This window comes from Haliaeetus leucocephalus, unplaced genomic scaffold (genome assembly GCF_000737465.1).
Source record: "Haliaeetus leucocephalus isolate CR32 unplaced genomic scaffold, Haliaeetus_leucocephalus-4.0 Scaffold555, whole genome shotgun sequence".
Lineage (NCBI taxonomy): Eukaryota > Metazoa > Chordata > Aves > Accipitriformes > Accipitridae > Haliaeetus > Haliaeetus leucocephalus.
The window spans coordinates 11,448,658-11,471,198 of NW_010972991.1; positions in this window are offsets into that span (position 1 = coordinate 11,448,658).

Here is a 22,541-nt window from a genome sequence, read left to right on the forward strand (position 1 = left end):
TCAGACTTATAGGGCAGAAGCTCCAGTCCCTTAATCATTTTAGTAGCCCTTCACTGGATGTGCTGCTATATGTCCACGTCTCTCTCATACTGGGGAGCCCAGCACTGGACACAGCACTCCAGATCTGTCTCAGCAGGGCTGAGCAGAGGGGAAAGATCATCTCAGTCAACCTGCTGGCAACACTCTGCCTAATGCAGCCCAGGAGGCTGCTGGCTGCCTTTACTGCAAGCGCATCTTGCTGGCTCATAGTCAACTTTTTGTCCACCGGTACCCCAAGGTTGTTCACTACTAAGTTGCTTTCCAGATGATTAGTCACAACGTGTATGAGTGCATGGGGTTATTCTTCCCAATTTCACAAAGTTCCTGTTGGCCCATTGTTCCAGCCTGTCCAGGTCCCTCTGAATGGCAGCATGACCCTCCAATGTATCAGCCACTCCTCCCAGTTTTGTCTTATCTGCAGACTTATTGAGGATCCACTTGGTCACATCATGGTGGTTATCAGTGAAGATGTTAAACAGTACTGGCCCCAGTACTGATGTCTGGTATACCCCACTAGAGTCTGGCTTCCAGCTGGACTTTATGCTGCTGATCACAACCCTTTGAGCCCAGCAGTTCAGCCAGTTCTCATTCCACTGTACTGTTCATTTATCTCATCTGTATTTCATTGGTAAGTCTATGAGGATGTTATGGGAGGCAGTGTCAAAAGCCTTGGTAACAGTAAGATAAACAACAACCATTTAAGTTAACATAAAGTGATAAAAGTGAGAAGTGTTTTTAAAAATCATATCCTCAGTTGGGTTTTTGTGTTTGTTTTTCAGTATTTTGTCACGGAAACTTTAAGATTTGTAAAAGATCAGTTGGTTAAAGACAGGAGGAAATAAGAAAAAAACAAAGCCAAACTTTTTTTGATTTTGAAATTTTAGCTCATTTCCATATTAAGGAAGACAAAATGTCAACATTCGTTAAATATAGCTGTTCAAATCAAAACAGATCATTTTGAGTGTTTAAATAAATTCCTTTCCTTGTTTTAGTGTGTTATATTAATTATGTGATAGCTTCTATTAGTGCCAATATGTTAACATTTCCACAGAAGTAAATACTTATTTTCTTTTAAAGATAGAAAACGGTGGGTTTGAAGCATGCTCATTTCCCTTCTTACTGTTATCTGTCTTAATATAAAGATTTATGAACAGAGGTAATTTAGGAACTGAGATAATCTTCCTCTGTAAAGCTAATACCATTTAAAGTTTATCTTTTTAAATAATGATACTGGCCCTACAGTGACACATACAGTTCTTGTTAAAACTTGGAACTGAAAACAAGCACTCTGCAGAATGAGACCTTTTTAAAGTAAACAACTGAAACCAAGCTTCATTACTTTTAAATCCTGTTTTCTTATTAGGACTACAAGTCCTTGCCAGCTGGAAGTGATAAGGGTCTAAGAAAGGAATTTGTTCTGCTACTACTTTAATTTTTATTTGTCAGCTTGCCAAAGCTTACCTCTTACCACAGCCATGGACCTGAGAACAGATAGGACTTGGCACTGGTTGCTGTAGTAAAGAATGCCTCTTGTCAAGCCTTCTTGAAAAAATGTAGCGCCAGACCAATTTGCCAGGGAGCAGTCTATGCCCTTTTCTTGATTTTCTTGATTTGCTTTGTTTAAATTTCCTATTATTTTCATCCTAGGAAAATAATGTAGAAATAAACCTTTTCTAAAATATAATGAGAGAACCAAGAGGCTAACAAATACAACAATCAACCAGAGAAACCTACCCAGTTGATCAGAGGATAAGAATCCTATTTCATAAACAACACTGAAGCATTGCAATTTGTTTTTATGTCACTTGGAATAAAGCAGAGACATATATCCTTTTTCACCAGGGAAAAAGAAAGAAAAATTAAGGAGCAAAGAGTACATGCCAGCACAGCAGATCTCAAACTGGTATAGCAAGAAGCCCAGTTGTTTCTACAACTTCATTTTGATGTATGAATTAAACTGTGATAAAGATTTGACTTTGGATCTCTTACCTCTCAGTGAAGTGCTTTTTCCTGGCCTTTTGTGAGAAGGAATATTGAGCAATTGAAGCAATGCCCTGTCGTACGTTACCTATGTCTCTCCCTACAGAAGGGGAATCAAGCCACAATCTCTGTGCTAGGTTCAGTTTCCCAATACAAATGATTTGTCTCCTTCAGATATAAAAAGAAATACTGGGTCTGCTTTAGCCTTAGCTACTTTACCAATTCCTTCTGCCAAGGCACAGGATGCATGACAACAGATAAATATGCGTGGCAAATACACTGTCAAATAAGGTCATGCCCCACTGCCAGAATAGCCATTTGGTTTGCGAACACTTAGACATGGGATAATACACCAGGAACCCAGTACCCATCTCTAAGCCAGGAAATTCAGAAGCAAGGAAAAGCTAAACCTATTTTTGTGAACAGTTTGTCTGGCACGTAGATTAGCTGGCCCTGAGAAACCAGCTTTTCGCTCCATAGGAAATATATTTGTCCCAGCTCTGCTGATAGTTTTTTCTATCCCCTTGGCACCAACTTTCTATTCACAATTTTATTCAGATCTTAATCAGGAACATATTATTGTTGTTGCTGGTTTTGTTTAACATGGTATATGATGACAGATAGTATCTGCAGTTTCCTAGCAGCTATAGTGAAGATCAACTTGAAGTCTTACACTCTCTTAGGATACCCCTACAGTTAAGAGATCAGACTCTCATATTCTTTCCCTTTTCCACTTCTTAGGGTTTTCTGTTACTATGTCTATGTTCATTTCTGCTCAGGAAAAATGTGCACTACAGAAGTCTGAGCTAACCAAAATGATGTTAGCATAAAATACATGTTTACATGCAACATGTTTTTCACCTACACGTGGCACTTAATAATTAATGGACTAATACTAATAGTAGTAGTAGTAATAATAATAAAAAAAAACTGAACAGGTTTTTTATATATATATATATATATATATATATATATATATATATATTAAAAAACCCTCTTTGTTAGATCAGCTGACATAGCTGAAAAAATGTCCAAAATTTAAAGCACAAAAGACCTTTCATTTTAAATACATTTGTAAAAATGTCAGTGTTGTTAAACATCTATGGAAGTGATTATATTCCAGTTGGACCAAGGATAAGCTATCCCGAAATATAAAACTTTCCAATTTTCTAGCCTGACTGTCTAGGCATTTCAATCTTTAGTTGGCATGCCCTGTATATTACATATGCATACATCTCAGGGATGAGATCTGACAACTTTGATGGAAATATAACATACATCTTATTCCAAACATCTAGTATGTCATATATCAAATCTCTCTAAAAAAGGCAGTCAGCCAAACTACTGTACAATGTCCAGCTTTATGAGTTCTAAACTTGAAGGCAGAAGTCATTGAAGACAGAGGGTGATGGGGAAAGAAAAAACTTTACTTAAGTACATACTGAGAAGAGAACAGACTATCCAGCAAGCTTTGGGAATGCACTTCTGAAATACTTTTTGATCTTCACTGGTTAGGACAGCTAGGTGGAATCTTTGCTTCTACAAGGCAAATGTACCAATTGGGAGGACATAGTTAAGAATTTCAAAGTGAATGGTAACTTGGATGATAGGGACAATGAAATTAGAGCTTTAATGAAACTTAATACAGAAAGAAAAATTATATCAAAATAATAATTTTTTTAAAATTGGGTTATATACTTCAATAAACTTAGTTAATTTATCTGAAAATTGTAATAATGGATCAGCCTAAGAAAATAAATCTAGAAGAAATTTTTAAAGTATAATAAAAAGAGCATTCAGGCAAAAATGATCTTAGTATGCAAATAAATCACAAAGACCAAAAAGATGAATGCAAATGTTTAGAACAAAGATCAAATAAGGCACAAAGATGTAACAATAACCAGAAGCCAATTAGTAGCAGGAGGGAAAGCTAGAATTGGGATGGTGTGCCATTCAGTGGAGCAGGAAAGCTACTGATAGTTGATGCCAAAGGTATGAACTCTTTTTTCACATCATTTTTTATTTAAAATGATAACTGAATTCAGACAGTTATGATAATTATTATCAGTGGCAGGAGGAGAAGACCTCAGTCTGATAAAAACAGAAAGCGTTAGAGAGACTAGTTAGATAAATTTAATGAATTCAAGTTGACTAGCAATTTCATGGTAGGACATTTAAGCATCTGGACGATGCAATTTGAGAAGGGCATGACCAGACTAGAGAATGACCAAAGGAGGACCACAAAGATGATCAAACATCTGGAGAAACTGCCCTATGAGGAATAACTGAAAGTGTTAGGTCTTTTCTCCCTGCAGAAGAGAAGGCTCAGGGGGGACCTCATCACAGTATTCTAGTACTTAAATAGCAGCTGCAAAGAGGATGGAGGCTCTCTCTTCCCCAGGAGTCACAAGGAGAAAGGGCAAAAGGTAAAAGTTGCACTGGAAGAGGTTTCATCTCTACATAAGAAATAATTTTTTTCTGGTAAGAATAATCATTCTGTGGAACAACTTCCCTAGGGATGGGGTAGAGTCCCCATCACTGGAGGTTTTCAAGATGCGATTGGACAGGGTGCTAGATAATCTCATCTAGGCTTCCTTTCTCATGAAAGATTTAACCAGATAACCTTTTGAGGTCCCTTCCAACCTGGTCTGTTCAATAATTCTCTAATTCTCTAATTCTCTGATTCTATGAATCTCAGTTTACCAGTGATTATCTTTGCAAACTTATGAAGGACAGATGAATTTCCAGAGGAATGGGAAAAGAGCAAGCATAATGAAAGTCTTTAAAAAAGAGTATTTTGGAAATTAAACAGACTCACTATATTAATTTAAATTCTGAAAGAAATGCTAGATAGTATTCTTTCAATTAGACAAAAAAAACCTTGTAAATATTTTGAATGTAACAAGGAACTAGGGAATAAAAAAGACATTTATTAAGAACAAGGCTGGACAGATTCTAATTATTTTATATGAGAGAGAAACAGCATTAGATTGGGGGAGGAGTGCATGGGGGGGAACAGAAACAAACTAAAACACAATTATGTAATAGATTATGTTATTCAATAGAGAGAAAGGATGGAAAACTCTGAACAAACACAAGATGGTGAAAAATTAGCTAGGTAGAATCCAGTGGTTAGAGCAGATCAAATCTGTAAACAAGTCAAAAAATGAAACGATGTTGCTGAAAAACCATGCTGGGCTGTGTAAACAACAGTACAGCATGTAGGAACATAACATAATCTTTCTACTTTGTTCAACATTGATAAGGCTCAGATAAAGTAATATAGAAAGATGTTGACTTACTAAGCAAATTGCACAAGAGATTGATAAAAATGATGAAAACATGCTGTCTGACAAAAGCCTGAATGATCTGGAATTGTTATTCTAAAGAAGATCAAGGAGGGATATGATAACTCTTCTGAAGCATGTAAAAGGCTCCTGCAAATGGTTTATTTTTTTCATATTTATAGTGGAACAGACAAAAAAATATAGCTCTGAATTACAGAAAAAAATCCCTATAAATTAAACATTAGAAAAAAACTTTCTAGTGGTAATGCTGATGAGACTTAGAAAGAGATTGCCTGAGAGGTTGTAGAGTCCTCCCTACTGGAGGTCTTTAAGAGCACATTAAACAAACATCAGAAACAGCAGAGACATATTTGATTATTTCTTATGTTAGAGTGAAGCCTTTTCTGATTTCTTGAATGACACTGAAACTCAAGAAGTCATCCTAATTCTTCAGTCTAAGTAAACCCATATATGTTACTAAAATCAGAAAAGGACTGCACATTAATGTAAAATTCTGATAGCTTCAAAGGCTAATGTTCTTTGCCACACTGAATGTACTTACTTTGTTGCTAGCTTGACAGATCTTTGTAGGGACTAAAAAGTACTAACATGAGGCTGTAGTGTAAGACTGGACTGTTAATTTGAGAGTGAGAAAGTTCCTTCTTTAATTCATTTGAGTATGTTGAATTTAGCTTCCATGGAGCTCATGAAAGTCATGGTCACACCTTATGCTAATATGAATGTCCTGCTGCAGTTATTAAATATGTAAAGATAGAAAGACTCAGGGAAATTTATTAGGTGGTCTAGTGGTCAGGGAATTAATACAACTCCCTGCTCCAAAGAGTATCCAGTTGCTTATGCGTTGTTCAACAGATCTAAGAGGAGAGAGTAAAGGAGCTCCTCATATCAGCAGAACAGCCACTCATTTTGGAAAGCCAACAATTCTCTCTGAGAAAGGGGAAAAAATAAAAAAGAATTAGAAAGGATTTAGGTATGAATCTGGGTCATTTGGGGAATGTTCCCTCATTTTGGTGCCTTAGTACTTTTTTGTTCTTAGTAGTATTTATAATTTATTTTCTTCTTTTTAATTTCATTTTCTTTCCCCACCCCCCAAAAATGGTAAGTCTTAGCTTCATATGGGTGAAGGCCAGGAAGGAGTTCAAAATCTTTAGAGGCTTTGAAAGATACCTCACATTAACTTCTTTCAACATGACAAATGTTTTTTGTGATATCTTTAGTGCTCTAAATGGGTTTACCTCAATGTGGTTTTCCATTACATAACAACATATCTAGGCTCTTCTGCTTTATTTTCAGATTTACCTTTCTCCACTTGCTAACACTGATGGTTGTTTAGACATACACAATATGTAAACAAATAATTCTGCATATGAAATGGAAACTTTTCTGTGCAAGAAAAGCTTCTAGATGAAGTTTTACAAAAGATAAACTACCAAGCTTCAGTCTTCTATAATTGAAGCCAATGGAAAAAAAATCTTACTGATTTCACTCAACTCACTGAGAACAGTATCAAACTTGCAACAGAAAAAAAAAATAAATTGAATTTACATTCCCCCAAGATCACACATCCTAAATGTAGGAATGACAATAACAATCACACATATTAGCTCTGATATTTATCTCTAGAAGCATATCATGGCAATGTCTCCCACATACTAATAAAATATTGATTTAAGATTCTCATCACACATCAAAACACAGAACAATGCAAGAAGTATAAAATTCTGAGTAAACCTCCTCTCAAGGCTCTAACTACACCCTCCCCTCCCCCCCAGTCAATAAGTTATGGGGAAAAGAAATACTCCTGAACATTGTTTTGAGTATTGAAACATTTGAAGTCTGAACTGTTCAGAAACACTGTACTTTATTAGGTGAGTTGTGTGGTTGGGGTTTTTTAATGTTTTAGTTGTGTGTTTTATCTCTTTGATACTGCTTTCCAATGCCTTCTGCAAGTTCTGCTCTTTCTACTGCCCAGACTCAAAATTGTACATTCAATTCCCTTTCATACCTGAAATACCATATATATATATTAAAAAAAAAAAAAAAAAAAGTTTTGGACAAACAATTAATCTTATTCTGGCTGTTTTCAGTAGAATCTCAGGAAAGATGTAAAATCCTTCAATTGCTCTAAGTGATACCTTTTTAAATACATTTTATGAGGTATCAGCTGTAGCTGCACTGAATGTGAATTTTGTGCAATGTGAACAACAAAATTCAATTCAGTAAATTTTCACCTATCATAAGGTATTTAATAAGTTGTTCTCGGCCTGTGTGTAATTAAATTGCTATTGTAGATATAAAGTTACTGTCACTGCTCTCTGCCTTCAGATATTTACACAGGATAATGTGAATGATTTAATCATAAAGTCATACCCGTAAGATAATACTTTTCCCCAATTTAAAAATTATTATCCAGCTAAAATACATAATATCCAGACTTGACTTTATCAAGCTGCATTAGAAGTGATGATCACAAACATCCACGTTATTTCAAACAGTTGTGCCTCATATCTGTTGGGTTTTTTTTTTTTCTATGTCATCTGGATAATAAGTGCTATAGCATGTGAAATTGTACTTTCTTCTTACATTTATAACAAATTTCAAATATTTATTGAATAAGATGATAATCAAGTCAGTCCAAATCAAGTTCCATACTGCAGCAAAAATATATTTCTCAAGTAAACATTTAAGTATGTATATTCCTTTGTTATCATGTTCTAGGACTCCTTTCTAGGAGGTCCTAAATGCTTTGCTCCTTAATTCAAGGAAGTCTGTGATGCACAACTCAATATTGAGTTAATCCTTATATATGAGTAGTGTTGAGTTAAATACTTAAAATAAGGTTTGTGTTTATATGATTTGCTGCACTAAACTAAACCCCTAGTGCCTCAAAGGATAATGTTCTCCAGTAAATTATTTCTCAGAGTGTTGAAGGTTGGAGGACAGGTATTGGAACATTCTGATAATCATGCAAGTTTAATCAATAATTCATACTTTTGTTGATATTAAGAACATTCCCAGTGGAAAGAAATCAAAAACTAAATTTAGTTTAGGGAGATAAGTCTTCCAAGGCTTTTTATACTCCTTAGAGAGACATTCTCTCAGAGAAAAACTCAAGGCTCCCACATCAGTTTTGCATTCTGAGTCACTCTTTTAAATAACAGATTTTTTCTGTCTGTATTGTGTAGCAGTTCAACTCTTTTAGGCTGAAAATAGTTTCTGTGGACACCCTGACCCCAGCTTTAGAAGAAAATTACTAAATTTTGCAACTGCTGAAATAGTTTTGCATGTATTTTTTTTCCTGTTGAATTTTTATGAGATGGGAAATCAAATGTAGTAAAATATATTTTTTTTCCCTTTTCATCTACATCTTCCTAAAGTGCCTAGGAGGAAAAGATTGGACCAGGATCAAGCATTTCTGTAAGTTATGTTCTCCTTGAAGGTCTCTGTTTCCCTCCATGTCCCATGACTTAGGTTCAGACCCTGAGAGGCTGGACTGGACTATGTAAACACTTTACAATACATTAAAAAATCACTAAATAGAAAAGGCAGTGGTAAAACTCTTTATGCAGTGTGACTAAAAATGTTTGTTTAAACAGGGTTTTCTTCCTTGGTTGTTTAGTTTCCCCCCACCTCAAAGAGGACAAATGACCTAGTGAGAATACAGGTGGAGATGGGACATTTTATCTCTTAAAATTTTTTGAGCGCTGGGGTTGAGCTATATTTGGGAAACTTTCTGAAAACAAGAAACTTTGTAAGAAATTGCTACTCATGCAAAACTGAACTACAGAAATTTCCAGCAATACTTAAAAAAAGTATAGTTTCATCATTTAAAAAAAAAAAATCACTAAAGCCTCACCTTTTTGAATTATTGACTTTCCTTCATTTTCGCTATATTATTAATCAAAATATGAGGAATACTAATATATATTTGTACTTGATAACAAAGCTGTCTCCTCTTTTCTTCCTGGATTAAAAAAGTCTCAGTGCTGGTTTCTTCATTTAGAGATTCACTCGTAGTCAGAACAATATCGGGATCCAGCCATTCCTTCACCATTGATATATGCCATGCTAAATTCTCATCTGAATACTGACATTCAAGATAATCATAATCACTCATTTCTTAAAGATTTTCCCCAATATATTTTGATCCCACTCTCTGCCTGCACTAGTTTACCTATATGCTTGTTCAAGCTATCGGTAGGTCTGTATTTAACATCTAGTTTGCATTATATTTTCTTCTCCTTTAGGTGTACTTTTTATTTTAACTTTCTTTTACTTTTTATTCTCTGTCTTAAACTGTTGATTCCCTACAGGATCTTAAGATTTCTTTCTCTGACTTGTTCTTTTAACACTAAAATTAGTTATAACTCTTTTTAACAAGCATCCTGAGAATTTACTAGCAAATTTCCAGACTCTGATCTGAAGCTCTGAAGCTCTTGCCTGACCTTCAGAGAAAGATTGCTCAGTAGTTCCTGAAAAACAAGTAAAAAAAAAAAAAAAGGGGGGGGGGGGGGGATTTACCGCCAGTGCCCGCCTAAAAATGGAGGCATCTGAAATAATTACTCATTTTTTAAAATCTTGATATGGGAGTCTTATCTGAGTTATACAGAAGACTGAGTCTACTACTATGTGAGAGATGCTAAGCAAGATAAACATCTTCCATTCTAAATACCTTGGCTATCAGTAGAATCACCAGCAGTTGCAAGTCTGTTCTCAGAATGTATAAAACCTCTCTTGAATGAATGTTTAGCTGCTAGGCAATGACTACAGATATAAAAATTGTATGTTCATTAAATAATTGATGAACACAGGGAAATTATATATCTCTATTTCTGAATTTGCTGCAGCTATAGTTTAGGTAAAGGGACAGATGCATTAACAACTGCTTTCAACTTTGATTGCTTGTCTTCAGAGGACCTGCCCTAGAGAAGACAACAGTTCAAAAATTTTTGATCACAGTACTATATTATAATTGTAGTTTGCAAATAATTTTGTCCAAGTCACTGGCTTTCAGAAGCCATTTAGAATCTTGCAGTAATTGATAGGGAAATTTCTCCATTTTCTACCAACTTAGCAACGCAGTCAGAAACTGAGAAACCCCCTCTGAGAAGTCTTGAGGACAATTGTTGTGAGGAATAGTTTCACTACAGTTAATTCAAGCTGTCATCAAAAATACTTCAGACTGATCTCTCTGTAAATAAGGTATATAATCACATAGGCCCTTTTATGAAACATAAGAAACTTCATGTGGTAGTTTCATAGGAAAACATTATTTTTTACATTAGAAAAATAACACTGAATTTTCACAACATTCAACAACAGACTCAGGGAAGATCAGAAGGACATGATATAACAAAGCAAACTACTAGCACGTCTGATTTTAATATTGGTTTTACATTACCGTTTGGTACTTAATAATTTTTACAAAGGTATAGTCTCCTAAGTGAATTAGTAATGATGACATGCAGACAGGAAATTATGATTTCTTATCATTTCTAACATTTTTTTAAAAAAGCGTAAGAATTATCTCACCTTTATATAGCACATTTCATTCAAAAGATTCCTGATTCTTTTATCCAGTGTTTTTGAAGAATAACTAAAAATTGAGATTCTCGACTGAATGCGGGTTGAAAGCTCAAAACATCTGACTCATAGTAACATAATGCAACAACTCATAGAGAAAGAAGAAATAAGAGCAACATATATAATTTTGTTGTATAAGGAACAAAGGTCTATTAGCACAGTAAATGCATAACAGGATTTGGAGGATAACAGTTTCTTGGCAGTGGCTTTTACTACAAACCACTGAAAAACTTAAGGGTTTTCTGAGCCTTCCTATCAGTAACCAAAACTCTTGCCATCCAGAAACGAAGAGGCTGCAAGTGCTGTCTATGCCTCTGCTACAAAATAAAACAGGGGTTGGGCCATCTGTCTGTCCCTGAGGCTGAGTGGCATCCACACTAAAACAGTATTTTCCCTGGGCCACCACTGTGTCATGAGTGACACCACTCTAAATCAAAGACAAAAACCTCTTGGTTTGAAAAGTCTGAAGTAAAGTAAAGGATTTTTCACAGAATGGAAGTAACGGTGTTGCATGATCCGGAGTCAAACAATAGTGCATTTATGAAGGGTACAAGGTTTGTTAGGATAACGCTGGACACTGAATAGCCAAACTAAGTCCAGTCTTGTCCCCAGAACCTTCTGGAAATAGTCTGTGAGAAGATGCCCCAAACACTGCCTTGGCGCCATCACTGAAAATGCTAATTAATACTAGTCAAAACCACACTAGAGAATGGAATATAAAATCAAACATCATGGGTCCAAAATTAAATGCATTCTCTTGATCACAATGCAATAGTGTTTATGTAGAGTAATGTTATAATTACTATAAACTGGTGATAATACTGACAGAAGTTTACAGGTATTTTAAGAAGCCTTTAAAATTTTTGAGGTATTATAGGTCAAGTCTTTTAGACAAAGGCAAAAAAGAAAGATTTCAAAAGAAGAAGAATCAAAGGAAACTATCATAGGCAAGACTCTGCAGAAGCACTAAATTCCTGGGACTGATAAATTCTCCACCCAGGAGGTTAATTAACACATCAAATGTACACACAATGCCTGTTACTCACCTGTAAGAGTAGTCAAAGGCTTTGCTGTGATGGTAGCTGGGACTTCAGGTAATTACCTTGTGCCAAGTGAGTCCCTTGTCCCAAATCAGTTCATTGTGTCATCTATTCAGGGACAAGGTGAGGAGTTCCTAGACCACCCAGGGAATCAATAACTTAAATGCACTGTGTGTGCACACAGTCTGATATCCATGATGCCCTCATACTGAATGACACCATAATTATAGGACAAACTTGAATCTTATCCTTATATATCTCACTTATGACTTAAATTGCATATCTCTTGCCACATCAGAGGCAGAGTGATAAATTCAGTACCAGTTTGCCATATTTGTGAGAATTCAACTATGTGTTAGTGATTAGAAAATAAAAGAACACCTCTGTCATGAAATTCTTCTGGCACTGAAGACACGCTGTGATTCCCAGTTGCAAGTTTAAGGAGACACTTACTGCCTGACAATTTCACACTTTGTTCAGGCAACATTTAGATTAGAAATATTATCTAAGAAAAAATATATTTTTTTAACATTCTAAAATTTACCCAAAAAAGGAGGATTAACAATATTTTATTTCTGTGAAATTTATAAAAATACGTTATTTATATATTCCTTTCAAGCAATTTTAATTAATCAAGCTTTTTTAATTAATCTGAGGAGTTCCATCTGAATGTTTTTGGTAAAGTGCTTTTAAACTTAGTTGTATGGATTCCTTTATCTTTTTTTGGAGCAGGTTCCTTACACTGTCTTGAACTCACGTTTTGGAGTCAAATAAATGTCCCTGTACCAGATGACAGACTACAATAGGCACCACAAAGGAATATTACATGAATATTTTCCTTTTCTGGTTATTTAAGGGAAACTTTGAAGCCATAATGTATAATTAGATTTGTCATATGTAATGTACATCAATTTTGCTGCCCTTCTAGTAAATTACATCCCCAGGACTGATCAAATGCTTTGCCTTCTCTGATGAGACAACTGCCTCAATGGAAGAGGGAAGTACTGTGGATGTTATTTATGTCGATGTTAGCAAAGCTTTCCACCTATTGTCTAGGAGTATTCTTGTAATCAAAATGTAGAGGTGTGGTTTCGACAGGAAAACTAAGAATGGTGTGTGGAAAGATGACCGTACATCTTAGCTGAAAAGGTTGTGATCAGCAGCAGGAAAATCAGCTGATGTCCAATTATCATTACATTGCTCAGGGTGCTGATGCTGTTAAACCTTTTCAATAACAACCTAGGTGATGGGACAGAAGACACCTTTTGAAAGCTCACAGCTGATACCAAACTGGGTAACTTTTGATATGCTGGAGGGTAAGGCTGCTGCTTACAGTCATCTTAACAGGTTGGAAAAGTTGTTGGCAAAAGATTCATAAATTCATGCAAAGACAAATGCTAAGATCTGGGACAAAACAATCTCATGTGACAGTACCTGCTGGGGAACAACTGGTTAGGAAGGAGTTTTGCATAAAGCAGGCCTGAGGGTCCTGGTAGACAACATGTTGAATGTGAGTAGGCAGTAAGCCCTTGTGACTCTCCCTTCTGTGAGAATACGGTAAATCTAAATATTTTGCACAGATGTGCCACCCAGGAGAAATAAATAATCAGAACTAGCTGTGTATTGCTCCTCAAATAAGGCTATTAGTTGTGGTTTGTGTGTTTAACTACATGTGAAGATACCTGGAAAATAGATCCTATCCGGGTACGTGTTTTATCCTGGAACAAGTGCTGACAAAACTGTTCAATAACTCTATCACTTCCAAATGATTTTAAAACCAAACCAAACAAAACAAAACAAAATTAAACAAAACAAACAAGCAAACAACCACCACCACCAAAAAAAAACCCACTAAAAAAACCTTTAAAAAGAATGACTGAGTTGGTTCTGGTTCAAATTCCAGCCACTGAACATAGTGTGATGGAATTCCTATTCAACACACAGTTTACACAGGTTTTTTCAGTTAAATGTAGAGGCAAGAAGAAAAGATAACAGAAAAATAAAAGAGCTCTAGATAATTTCTACAGCATTTTCATTATCATCCTCTTGAAAGAAGGCAACCAAATTCTTCAGTGCTCTTGGTTCCCTACACCACCATCTATGTGTTGATTGACTTTTTTTTCTTACTCTAGATACAAGCTGCTTATGCTTGACATATTTTTCTGAAACAGCCTGTGTCTTGATTAAAAGCAGGGGTCAACACAGTCTGTTTGGCTAGAGAAAAGGGAAAGGGAAAGGGAAGAGAGGAGAGGAGAGGAGAGGAGAGGAGAGAGGAGAGAGAAAGGCTTTTAGCATCATCAAGGTGTTTCCTTGATATTTCACTTCAAAAATTCCTGAGTAAAATAGTGTTTACTAATCTGGATATGATAATCTGAACGGTTTTATGCTTCCAATCCAGAACTAGGAAGAAGTAATCAGAATTACCTCTTATGAATATGTATAGGCAAAGCAATATATTTTTCACTAGCCCTTCCTGGAAACAGCTGAACTATTTTAGCTGAAACATCTCCAAAAATAGTTAGCCTGAGGGAAACATTTACCATGTAAAACACCAGCCAAATGGTTAGACTGGCAAAGCTACAAGCAGTTGTATGAATGGCTTGGGTTCTAAAACATACTATCAGAAGTAATGGAGTGGGAAATAAAATCTAACTGGTTTTGAGAGGATCTTGATAAATATGAGATTATTGAGTTATGATATAGTTTCCTGTAAAAGCTAGGGACTGGTTTTGAAAAACTGCTAAGATTTGGTCAGCTATTCAGTCACATTTCAGGGTATAGTTATAGAAAGTGTTCAACAACCATAGACACAAGTAACGATTACCAGCTCCCTTCGTAAACAATATAGAATATTAATGTTCTCATCTGAATATATAGGGCTATCAGGGAATACTTAAAGGAAATTAAAAAACAAAACACAGCACAAAAAAGCAAAAACAAATCGATGCTTTGTGATTTAGAAATTGGAAAGTTGCCAAAACTAGTGTTATGGCCTTTCACATGATTGTGGAACAGCATTAAGCAGCAGATAGAGCTTTGTTTGATTTCTATTATTCTGTACACTTTGAAAGATGATCAGTCTTCGGGCCACACCTCTTCATAACTTAGCTTCTTGAATTGTAACACTCATAAAAACACTAAACAAATTCCAGAAGTTTATACCTGGAACCAGTAGTTCATAATATTTGTCTTCCTGAAACCACCATAGCAACTATTAAGCAATTTGTTAAATGAAGGGGTTTTTTTAGAATATATTGCAAAATCAAGATTTTTAAAAGTGCTAACTAGAATGGTAATAAACCGAAGTTTTTTCTAGGTTGTGCACCAAATGCTAAAGAATTTATGGGATTCAATGACAACAAAAATATTCTGTTCATCTTTTTTAATTTCCTAGCTTTAGCCTGGTCCTGAGGCAAATAAATACAAAAAATGTAAATCCCAGCATATTTCTATCCATAAAAAAAGAAAGATACACTTGAACATAAAAGCAAGCCTGAATATATATTCAAACCACATTCTAAACCAAAAATGATGAAAAATTTTGGTTTTTACCATTGAAAAGAACAAAGCTTTTTAACGTCATACTTAGGAATTACTAATAAATAATAATGTCTACTTTTATTTTTTTTTGGTTAAGTGTGAGTATTGCCCATATTAACCTGAGGCATACTTCAGGAGAGTAGCTGAAAAGTTGGCACTGCTGATCTTGAAAGGAATACATTAGCAATATTACTTCCTTTTCGCAATTCACGCAATTGCCATTTGTATATTGTCACAGCACTTTAAATGCATTTTCTTCCATTCTCCAGAAATATTTAGGAAAAGTTCATTGTGTGTTGTTGTATAAAACCTTTTCCTTTTTATTTTTGTCAACAGATTGCTATTCATGTAAGTCTAAGCCTAGGAAGATTCCAACTACAATGGGTTAGTACAGCTCCAACTACATTGAGAAAAGGCCAGTTTATCTGATAACACTGCAATTACTGACCTGTAAGAGTCCTAACAAGCATATTAGCAGCATCAACGCACAAGTCACTAAACTAGTCTTAAGAATCCAGTATTACTTATAGTTTGCTATTCTAGACAAAAATAAATGGTAAATAAAGTATTTCCTTGTCATTTTCAGCTAATAACTTCACACATACAATCTTATAACAAATCTAACAAATTCTTTATCTGTTTCCTGGTGTGTATAATTTGCTTAATAAGGCATCTAAAATGTGGTGCCTTTTTTATGCGCACTAGGAAAACAGATTTGGAGTACTTGACAAACAAGTAAATTATTACAGTAGCAAAAGCTGGGTGCATTCTTTTCAATGCAGACGATGTTAAAGGCATGCTGGTTTTCATCCCTTACCCGCCCCCTCCCCCCCCCAAAAAAAGAAACACTGCCAAAAGTACTTGTCTGACATCAATTACAATTGCCTCTCTTCACCAACATTAAAGAGGATCTAATGTTTCTAGATTGATATTTTCCATTATCATTCTTCTTGTACCTTGCTACTATTGATCCCTGCAATATATCATTCTTGCAATTAGTATTCTCCAGTAGTTCTGTTTGAAATTCTTGCCTTCCTACTTAATGATGTTTGGTTTTATATAACCAGCTATTAACCAAACCATTCACTTGATATAGGCAAATGGATCTTGGTAGTTCTTGATTTGATCACCATTTGAAAAGTAAAATTAAAGTTGGCATCTGGAATTTCTCTTTATATTAGAGAAAACTAATTGTGCTGGTTTTGACTGGGATAGAGTTAATTTTCTTCACAGTAGCTAGTATGGGGCTATGTTTTGGATTTGTGCTGAAAACAGTGTTGATAATTCAGGGATATTTCGGTTATTGCTGAGCAGTGCTTACCCAGAGCCAAGGTCTTTTCTGCTTCTCACCCCACCCCACCAGCAAGGAGGCTGGGGGTGCACAAGAAGCTGGGAGAGGACACAGCTGGGGCAGCTGACCCCAACTGACCAAAGGGATATTTGAGACCGTAGGACGTCATGCTCAGCACATAAAACTTGGGGCAAGAAGAAGGAAGCGGGGGACATTCAGCGTGATGGCATTTGTCTTCCCAAGTAACTGTTAAGCGTGATGGAGCCCTGCTTTCCTGGAGATGGCTGAACACTTGCCTGCCGATGGGAAGCAGTGAATGAATTCCTTATTTTGCTCTGCTTGTGTGCAGCTTTTGCTTTGCCTTTTAAACTCTCTTTATCTCAGCCCATGAATTTTCTCACTTTTACTCTTCTGATTCTCTACCCCATTCCACTGCGAGGGGAGTGAGTCAGTGGCTGTGTGGTGCTTAGTTGCCAGCTGGCGTTAAACCATGACACTAATGAATCAAAGATGATGATGTGGAAGAGGATCTTAGGCAATGGTAAAACACTAGCTACTCCAGTGTTTGGTTTTCAAAATACTGAGCAGAAGATGATAGTCTTCTAACTGTTCTTCTTACAGTCTTGTGTATGGCAGTGCTCTCCATGTAGTAGTCAAAGCCCTGAAAAGTTCTTAAGACTAAAAAAGCACCAGAGGAAAATCTCAGTTTGGGACCAAGGACACTCTGACCAACAAAATACAACTCCTTGACAAGAATGCTATGCATTGAAAGACTGCTAGATTTCTTTAGGCTGAGTTTACATCAAAATGTATATCTACTTAATTAAAAGAATGTTATTAAAAAAAAGCCAAACTCAAACCATGGTATGTTTGATGCTACAGGGTACTGACATATTTCTATGTCAGTCTACCTGAATGAGTTGAGTTCAAGTGAAAACACTTGCAAAAAGAGTTCAGAAAACTGGAATTGGAGATACTTATGAAACAATCACCAGCTACCTAAATGTTTAGTCAGAATCAGGCAGAAGTATGCTCTGTATTCTGATCTACTGCATAAACCAGACAAAATAGTTACATTCATTAATTCTTGCACCATGACCCTAATTTATGGTCTTATGGTACTTAAGAACACAACTAATCTTCAACCAATTTCAGTTTTAAAATTTCATATAATGAAAAGTCCTCTAGCTCTCTAGGTACATTTCCCAAAGGTTAATTATATTCTTTGTTACAAGTATACACTGTATTTCTCAAATGAATTTGTTTCTTTTCCATTTCTACTCATTCATCCTATTATGCTGTCATATATACTCAAAGACACATTAATATTCATTTTATTTTGTGCATAATTTCTATGTTTGTTTGTATTATATATATGTACTCATGACTATATTTGATGGCATCATCTGAAATACCAAGTTGAGAACATCTGGTTGCTTACAGCATCCAAGATGCCACATTTTTAATTAAGAACTAGTCACCCAATTTTATTGGGTATAAAGAATAATATTTTCTTATCCTAACAGTCACAAAGTTAGAATAAGAATATGAAATTATTTCCTCACTCATCCTTTTTTGTATGTCTGTTGAAATAAGATATGGTTATGATAACAAATCTTTTTCCCTTCACTCTGCATTAGCATATCAGAATGTATCATATAATCACGAAATAAACATATTGCAGGTCAGTAGATTCTCCTCAGTTTGTAAACTAAAACTATGGATCTGAACTGTGGAATTATTTTTGTAGTTTTTATTTTTAAAAAAAGGCAAAAGCTGGTAATAATTCTTCATCTTTAAACTAATCTTAGGACAAAGCTTGAACTTACCTTAATGGAAAAATATTGATTGCTTAGAAACCAGCTCAAAAGTCATAGCCCTCCTATGGAAAAATTAGTTTTCAACACATACTGAGAAAAGATTTAAAAATATCCACTACATTGGGAAGAGTCTTGTAGGTCAGAAGAGGTATTTCCCACTGTCACAGAGTATTTCTTTTATTCTTGTGCATTTTCTTTCAAAGTATTATAATAGATATTTAAATTTTTTAATATTTTAATTTTTTCATCCTATTGTATATGGGATCATTCCATTCTCAGGCCTGTTAACAATCAACACATCAATAGAAAAGGCTGCAACAGATTTGCTTCTTGGTAGCATTACTAGGATTACTATGTTTTCCATCCCCTCCTTTCTCTTTCTATACACCTTTCCACCCCTTCCAAAAAAAGAGTTATTTATTTCCACTAATAAGGGAGGTGGTGGCTAGGAAGAATGCATGACTGATCTGGATATGTTGGTTGGATACGTCTGTCTGAGCTTGCTGTCCAGAGGAAGAAAGACAATTTTGCAATTGCCGCTGCCGAATGAAAAACAGTAGTTAGTGAGGAACCAAATATTCGCACTACCAGACAGATGCTTCCAGCAAATGGTAGAGAAGGGCAATGGGGTATGTCCAGAAAATGGTTTCTCTTCTATTTAAAGGATTTTTTTCTTTTTTTTTTTTTAATTGAAATGTCTAAAAGTAAACATTTCAAAATAAATTTGAGTACATCTCAATCTGTGCTTAGACCACATATCAAGTAGCCTATCAAATTCATATCAGAAAAGAAAAATCAGATGTGTGCACTTCATTTTTTTAAACAAGAGTTTGACTTTAAAATAAATTAAGACCTTCACCATTTTTCCTAGAACACAGATAGGAAAAGAATTAGACATTTTATTCAGCAGTATTTATGCTGAGTTTGAACTGTTTAAAATTAAAAAAAAAAAAAGGAGAAAAGAAAATTCAATTTTTATATTTTATCTTCATTTTGCAGAAATGAATTTTCATTTAAAAGTAAAATTCTTACTTATTTTTACTGTCAATAGTTAATTTCTTTCAAAATGCTAATGTTTCCATTTACATTAAGCTGAGATACTTTGGTTGTACTTTTGCAATCTACTCATCAATCACACAGCATCTGTAACAGTGATGCTCTGAAGCATACATTTCTGAAGTCATAAGTGGAAATTTCAATGACTGAGAATACCACAAAACTCGTAGTTTTATTCAACTAATAAAAAAAAATTAAAAGCACAGCTTTCTTGTATCTTAAATGAATTCCAATTTTCATGCTAATGAGGCTTGACACAAACAATGACTAAAGATGTAATTATTACCTACTAGAGAACAAATACTTTCCATATATTAACTGTATGTTGGGAGTTTTCACAGAAGCTCTCAAAAAATTCAGTACTTTAACGGAATCTTTTTTAGGTCTTTTCCCTGGAGTATGATTCATTAACAGGAGCACAAAAGTCAACACCAACCCTTTCCTAGCACTCGGCTGGCTAGGGCTCTGGAAGGTTTCCTCTTTACCTCTCTATAGCAGAAAGTGAGTATACAACATAACATACCTGGGTTTGTTCCTACTGCAAAACTGCATCTTCTTTTCACAACTTCCTTCCTACTAATGTCTAAACTGTTAATAGGCAACACCTGGTTCCTTCCCAGTTTCAGGCAAGAAACCAGATGACTTTCAAAGGGGGTAGACTGCATACTATTACAGTGAAGTTATTTCTGAAGTATATAGCAAGAATTTGACCCAACGCATGTACCTTCTGCATATTTCCTTTTTTCTTCCTTTTTAAGCAAATTGTTGTGTTGTATTTTTTAGGTTACTAAAACATAAATTCTAAGTGTACTGCAAAGGGTGTATTTGGTTTAATGTTTATGAAAATGAATGAGACTGAAACAATCTTTGGGAAAAAATAAATGAAACTCACAATTAAAATTAATGGTCTTAATCATAATTAAAATAAGACATTTAAATAATGATTAAAATAGTATATTTAAATGAATCTACCATAGAAGAAAACTGAATTCTAGACTAGCACATGACAGCTTTGGTCCACGTAGAAGTCTCACACTTAGCTAAGCTCAAATTTAAGTTAAAATGAATAGAGCTAGAAAGCTCATCCTCAAAGACCTGTAAATCTCAAACACCCCACACAGAATTATGATAACCAGAGCAAGAAAAAAAAGAGTAAATATTGTGGTGGGTAATTGAGGGAAGAAGGCTTTATTTTATGGTCTCCACCAACATTTTCTTCAGTCTTAGAGCAAAAGAAGCTGTCTTCTGCTTTTAAACACAGAGGTGGAATTTGGGGTGCAAAGATTGATTGCACCGATGTCATAGCTGAGAGAAATTTCACTGCCTTTCACTACAGATATTTCAAACATAGGATGCTGGTTCAAAGACACATCCAGTTACTGAATGTAGTAGAGAGCTTGATGACATTGTACCTTTGCATGTTCATTTTCAGCTTTGAAATGCACAATATCTTTGAATTTTTGTTACAGTAGACAACCTAAAAGAACATGGGAACATCTTTTAATCAGTTCCTGTTGGCCAGTCTCATGTTTTGGATAGTTCTTAATTTAAAACACATATCACTGGGTGAAGACTACCCAAAATCAGTGCTCAGATTGGTGAGACTTGGCTCTACCTGCCCAGCCCTTAATCATTCATATGTTCAGGTGTTTCCTGGAAAAAATAAACAAAGCTCGGAAAATAGTTATGGAGAAACTTGGTCAAAAGCTTTGGAGTACATCTGCTCTGCTGTAGTGTTTTAGGTTTTCACAAGAAAGAACCGAAGAGTCACTCTTAACAACTTTACGTACTTATAACACGCTTACAGCAGGAGGCCAAAACTAGTAACAATCCAGGTAGCAGCTAGTTGGCCTGGGGGTAATATGAATAGTAAGGCTACTGGCAAGTTTTGTAACCATCCAAATTAAAAAGAAAGAGTGAAAACAATAGCCTCTTTTGTTCCCCTCCCCCTTGGGCGGAACACATTCAAAACCATACCAAAAGCTGAGCCCAATGTGGAAATACTATGCATAAAGCCAGGCAGATCACCAGACAGGTTGCAGGCATCTTGATCAGCTGCAGGCAGTGTCTTGTTCTATTGAGTCCACAGTACTGGTCACAGCTGGACCAGAAGCCTTGACTTGCGTGAGTTTGTTCTGTACAGTGAGTGTGATTGTGTGTGTGTGTGTTTGTGTGTGTATGCCACACATGCATGTGTTTTGTAGAACAGAAATCACAACCCAGTATACCCATCCTATTCAGGAAGCAAATTTTGGATATTTTTTTTCTAATGATTACTGTGCTTCAGTTCTTGAGGATAGCTCGCCTCTAAACTCCCCCCTGGGAAACATAAACTGTGAGTTATTTGCACTATGCAGACAACAAACCAAAACAAAGTTTCTGCAGCAATCCCAAAGTGTGCTTCTAAGCGCACACATTTCGGTATTCCTTGATGGCACAGCAGAACACCCGTAGCTTTCTTTAATGAAACTGTCCCCTTCGCTGCCCAGTTCAGATCTGTGGTAACAGTTATAAGCTGATATGTTACTTTAAACATGTTATAATTAGTTTAGGATCGTTATCTACATCCTTTTAAGAAATGTATGAGTTGAATTAGAATGTGTTGCCTGTGTCAAATGTAGGGTAGCAGGAACACGGCAGGGTTCTTCAAGAATGCAGGAAAAAGAATTAAATTAAAATGCTTGAGACAGAATCAAACACTAAAATCTCCTCATCCAGTGGCTATAAAAGAGAGATTGCTTCTCATTTTAAAGGTCAGCCTGTTTGTCAAGGAAATAAAAACATATTACTTTTCATTGGTGTGTGATTGTCTAAATTATTAAATACTTGGCTAAATTGGTAGAATTTATGTTCACTCTGAAATTAAAACAATCAGTGTGCCTAT